Source organism: Alosa pseudoharengus, unplaced genomic scaffold (genome assembly GCF_046254945.1).
Source record: "Alosa pseudoharengus isolate Yale_2024_CS ecotype anadromous, Long Island Sound unplaced genomic scaffold, YU_APseudo_1.1 YU_APseudo_1.1_scf_11, whole genome shotgun sequence".
NCBI lineage: Eukaryota > Metazoa > Chordata > Actinopteri > Clupeiformes > Clupeidae > Alosa > Alosa pseudoharengus.
In genome coordinates this window covers 41,187,794-41,193,428 of record NW_027468576.1, presented here as the reverse complement: position 1 = coordinate 41,193,428, position 5,635 = coordinate 41,187,794, and the positions used below count along the sequence as shown (strand labels likewise).

The 5,635-nt window shown below is 39.7% G+C and overlaps 1 long non-coding RNA gene across 1 annotated transcript; it reads left to right on the top strand.

The window, feature by feature from the left end:
• LOC143116544 (uncharacterized) lies at nt 1-2,094 on the top strand. Its single transcript, XR_012985830.1, has 4 exons — nt 1-177; nt 878-908; nt 1,326-1,444; nt 1,792-2,094. It is a non-coding gene; the product is annotated as an uncharacterized LOC143116544 (long non-coding RNA).
• The last annotated feature ends 3,541 nt before the right edge of the window (nt 2,095-5,635 follow it).

The window sequence follows — 5,635 nt, the reverse complement described above, 5'->3', positions numbered from 1 at the left end:
TTGTACACAGTTCCTGCCTCCTAAAAAGGCGTGGTCAGAATGCGCTGACGCTACCTCGTTGATGAAAACGTCAAATATTTTTCATTTTCGCGCCTCTCTCTTGCTGTGACCAACTGGAGCTGGCCTGGGTGACTGAATTTGGTACATCGTCGTGGCAAGATGCGGTCTGATTTCCAGGTAAGTGGCAGTTTGAAATGTGGCAAGGTATTTGTGATTAGTCTGTGTCAGTGTAACGAGTTATCTATGTAGTAAAATGTCTGCGGAGTTTAGGTAATACCATTATTATTATCTCGTGTCGCCGTCATGAATGTTAGCTCATTGAGGAGTAACGTTAGTTGACGTTAGCTAGCTAACCATCTGATACCGATAGCAGAGCTAGCTGAGGCACTAGCTACCAGATTAATTTGGTAGTTAGGCTACAAAGATAATTTACGAACCTGATATTTGCTCTACCTAAATCGGCATCACTATAGCTTGTGGATCAGATCTACTGCAAGCGACATTGATTTAGCAGTTTTGAAATGTGTTTAGTTGCTAGTAAAAAATGAGTAGCTACCGTATGTACACAGTTGTTGGTGCACTGAATTTTATTATCAGCCTAGCGTAGCAGCTAGTGAAACATTTAGTTTTACGCCATATTCTCTGTCTGTCCTTGATGACGCGACGATTTTCTCTACTGATCTCTGCCCCGATCCTGCACATTACATATTTTTGTATTAAGTTTGTCTCTGATGGCAAATGTGTAGTCAGGGTGGCGCTCAACGATTGTGTTGAATAACGTTACATCAGTTGTGAGTAGTTTTTCTCGGATGGTCTTGCACAGACCCTTATCAAGCAGCACTAAAATGAACGTCATGTTTGCTAATTCTCTCCCCAGTTGTTGGACGAGCAGAAGGACGCTATGGATGGTGAGGATGAACCCGCGATGACAGGGAGGAATGAACTTGAACCTGTGTTATTCAGAGGATAAGTCAATGCTATGTACTGTCCGCTCTTGTGGCCATTCAAATGTATAGGGCAATTCCACGCAAAACTGTAACATCCATAACACCAACACAATGCCATGGTATTTAGTTGGCATTATGGATGTGACAGTTTTGCGTGGAATTGCCCTATACAAGTTACAGACTTTCAAAGTCTACAAAAGGCACTCCAAAGGAAAAGCCTTTTTGGCTGCATTGGCCAACATGTTTCGACCAACAGCCTGTCACTATGAAACTCTGTAACTAGATTTAAACTTCCCTCTGTATGGAAAAAAAGATCTATTATTCAACATTAGTTAACACACTGAGAATGATTGCTGCACTATATGTATTGTTCTCTAGCAACCTGAAGGTCCAAGACTCAATCCACTGAAGGCTCTCCGTAAGATGGTGGATCTGATGTCTGCTTTGTGGTCCTATAGGACGACGCCATGGATTGGGGTCAGAGATGCGCCTGAGAAGTAAGTGTTTGTGTTTGTAATCAAGTGCTGTAATCACAATTTGACTGATGCTAAAACTGGAGTAGGGGATTTGAATGGACATTTATACCGTGAATTTAAGACATCAAAAAGCCTGTTCATGGCCTCAAAGAAGTCAGTCGTAGTATTTGCCTAACTTGGCAGCCTCTCCAGCTGTATCATAGTCTTCAGTCCTATTGTGTTATCACAGCATTTATAGTATGAAGGATCATATTAAGCAAAGCAATGTGCAGGTGTAGTAACTTAATTTCAAGAACATAAGAACATAATTGTAATTCATGTTGTTTTTTTTGTTTTTTTTACTTTGCGTGGTGTTGTCTCTGTTTTAGGTGCTGTAAATGCTGGCCATATGACTTCAACCTTCATCCAACCAAACGAAGAGATCCTGCTTTCCTACACTCCATTCAGGATGTTAGTTAATTCAAAGACAATAACAGTATTTAGTTTTGTAAATGCTTAACTACCACTCAATGCAGGACACATCTACTGGCAGTTGATGGAGGGGGTTTAGGGCAGTTGTGCTATTCTTTTCCTTGTGGGTAGACTGCAGAATGTGGCTATGTATGCAGGTGTTAAATTGTGGGATTTGTTGAAAATGTGAATTTCAAATAAAACCATACCATTCAAAGTTAGCCTCACACACTTTATACCCTCCTTTCCTCAGGTTTACTTGTTTGGATCGGATGGACAAGTCGGCACTCCTTATATTAACAAGCTACCTCTTTCTTCTACTAGTTCAATAATATGGTATCTGAAAGAGAAATGCCAGTGTTCATCATATTTTTAGCCTTATGTCAATGAAAAAATAAGTGGTGTATTTCCATTGTAATTTGCGTGGGTAGTAGGCCTAAAGATATGGCCGTGTGGCGGCGCTGTGGGATACATCGATTGGCGCTACTTTATCAAACATCAGAGGTAAGGCTAATTGAGAAAGCAGACGTCTGGTTAGGTGTGCTAGTTAGCAACTTGTTAACCAGGGGCACGTTTCCCATAACCATAGTTGCTAACTAAGTTAGCTACTTTGTTGGTTACAATGCAAACTATGGTTTTGGGAAACGCACCCCTGGCTGTCCAGATTATTATGTGATATGACCTACTTGTTAAACAATAATATGCAATACTATAGTACAGTGGTTCTCAAATGGGGGTACGTGAGATTTTAAAATATACAAATAATTTGCAATAAATGTAGTCATGGATTACTATCCAAATGTTTGAATTTTGTATGTGTTTATTAGTTCCAAAGTTTAATAAATTAGACACTGATGGCACAGTGCTCTGTTTTAAATCTTTTTTTTCTCAACCAAAAATGCTTTGCGCTGGTTAGGGGGAAGGCTACTTGGCTGAAAAAATATTTCACAGGGGGGTACATCACTGAAAAAAGGTTGAGAAACCACTGCCCTAGTTTATGTGTATGGCCGTCTGCTATACAGCCTATTTGAACGCAATCCATTTTCGCGATTGAGTGATCAACATCGAAGTGGTAAGCAACGGTAACTTATTCCAGAGAACCTTCGGCTACTTAGTAGATCGCGTGCCAGTGGGTTACAGAAACAGACAGACAAGTGGCAAACAAAGTCGTTTTTCTCATTAACTGTTCATCTGAAAAACGCCATGTCGATGTCAGAATGTAAGGAACACATGTGAATTACAGAAAATGCATTAAAATGCCCAATCTCGAGCTGTATAATTAAGGGCTGGGGCATAATCCGAGAAAAAATGATTTCTTCCATAGGGCCACAGTGTAAAGAATCTCTCGCTAGTCTCCTAAAAAGGCGTGGCGCTAGTGAACCCTACGTCATAGGGGAACAGGAAGAACCCTTCTGTGAATCGTCTCGCTTTATCAACCGTCTCTGCTAACATGTTAACATGCTAGTTAGCATTTTTAGCAAAACTGCTAAAAATGATTAGCTAGGTTAACTAAGTAACATGGTTAGCATAGTTAGCATGTTAGTTAGCATAGTTAGCATAACTGCTAAAATTATTAGCTAAGTTAGCTAAGTAACATGGTTAATATAGTTAGCATGCTAACATTGTTAGCATAGTTAGCATGTTTAGTAAAACTGCTAGAAAATGTTAGTTAAGTTAGCTAAGTAACATGGTTAGCATGCTAGCACTGCTATAAAACATTAGCTAAGTAGCATGGTTAACAGAATTAAAAATCTTAGCATAACTGCTAGCAAACATTAGAGCCGTTCAAACTTTCAGTTATCGTCAAATATCTACCTATGCACAGCCATTAAACTATTTGAATATCAACATTCATTAAACTGCTAGAAAACGTTAGCTAAGTAGCATGGTTAGCAGGTTAGCATTGCTAGTACTGCTATAAAACATTAGCTAAGTAGCATGGTTAGCATAGTTAAAAATCTTAGCATAACTGCTAGCGAACATTAGAGCCATTCCAACTTTCACTTATCGTGAAATATCTACCTATGCACAGCCATTAAACTATTTGAATATCAACATTCATTCAACTTCCAGTCTGTCAACAACTTTTAAACTATTTACCTTCAACTTTTAAACGGTCTACTTTTAAACTATCATTAATCTATCTATTAAACTAGCTGTCTATCAACAACTTTTAAACTATCTACTGTCTATCAACAACTTTTAAACTATCTACATTCAACTTTTAAACAGTCTACTTTTAAACTATCAACTTTTATTAAGCTATGCAACCACCATGTCTATCCTAGCATCACCGTAGTAACCATCTCTTTATTATCTGTTTTAACTATACATGATATTTTACATCACAACTTTAGCATTTTCATGCACTGGTAATTCCTTGGAATTGCATTTCTAGTTGACATCTGCTGTTGTCAGTGTGCAGGCTATCCTTTAAAGGCAGTTTAAAGGGATAACCAAAGTGCAGTTTCCTACCCGAAACTAGAAAGTTGCTAGGTCGGCAATCGTCTAGAGAAGGCCGCTCAGACAAGTTCGTCATTTTATATTTTCTACAGTCTAGTTATGAGGTTATGTGCCATCAAAATGATTTTGGAGACGTAATGTTAAGGTCGAAAAACTCTGTCACTTTAGCTGATGAGCTCTCACCCCTCGCTGCCGTTCGATGCTTTGCTGAACATTGTGTAGCCTACCTGAAGGTCGTTGACACCTTTATTTGCGACCGACAAGTAGACCAGTAAGTGCCTGCTTTGCAGGTCAGCACTCAGCTTCATGTTGATCTCGACCGAGACAAAAACATGTAAATGTAGGCCTACGTTTTAATTAGTCAGTGAACTTACACTAAACAAGGACGTTTGCGCTATTGAGGTGACTGACTGACCATTAAATGTTTACAGAGATTACTATCGACCAATGACGGTAGCTAAGGTCAGGCTCATACACATTTTCCACTCAATGCAAAGCGAACTGTAGGGGGAGGGCGTGACTATGTGAATGAAAGACATGGCTATATGAATGAAAGAGAGAGCAATGCAAATTCGCTGTAAACACGTTTGAGGAATAAGAAAATCCCGGACAACTTTGAAATTCCGCCCGAACACATTTTTAGGTTTCAAAAAGAGGACATGTCCGGGCAAAAGAAGACGTCTGGTCACCCTACCATGAGCGTCACCCCGAGGACATTTCTTAAATGCTGTTAAGCAAAGGCACAATTTTTGTGCACTTTCAGTCACCTACACTAGGCTACGCCTAAATCACGCATGATCCGTCGTTTGACTCCTGAACAGTTTACGTAACTCAGGTTAATTGCGTTAACCCAAACTAAAAGGAAAAACACTTCGCTTTGTTTTTATAAACTGAAATTATATTTCGTGTTGACATCACGCCGTTAAAAAAACGAGATATAGCCTATCCATCCTGAAGCGCGCATTAGCCGACAGTAAGTGGAGGCAGTGGTTCTCAAACTTTGCCATATCCTACTACTGGTGTAAAAGGCGTGTATGGTAGGCTATCATATTTTTTGTAAAGGTCTGCCAGGGATATTCTTAGGCCTATGAATGGTGTGCCTTCTCGCAAAAGCATATAGTCACTGGGCTCAGCTAGATGTAGCTTTCTCCTTCACCAACCTGTGAGCCTGAGGCAGTCACGTCATCAGTGGCTACTCTCAGGTCTTTCTCATCTACAGCAACATGAGTATTCCACTATAGTATTGCTCCTCATTGCCTTACTCCTTTCCTTTCCAGAATGTTCTTTCTATCCATAATC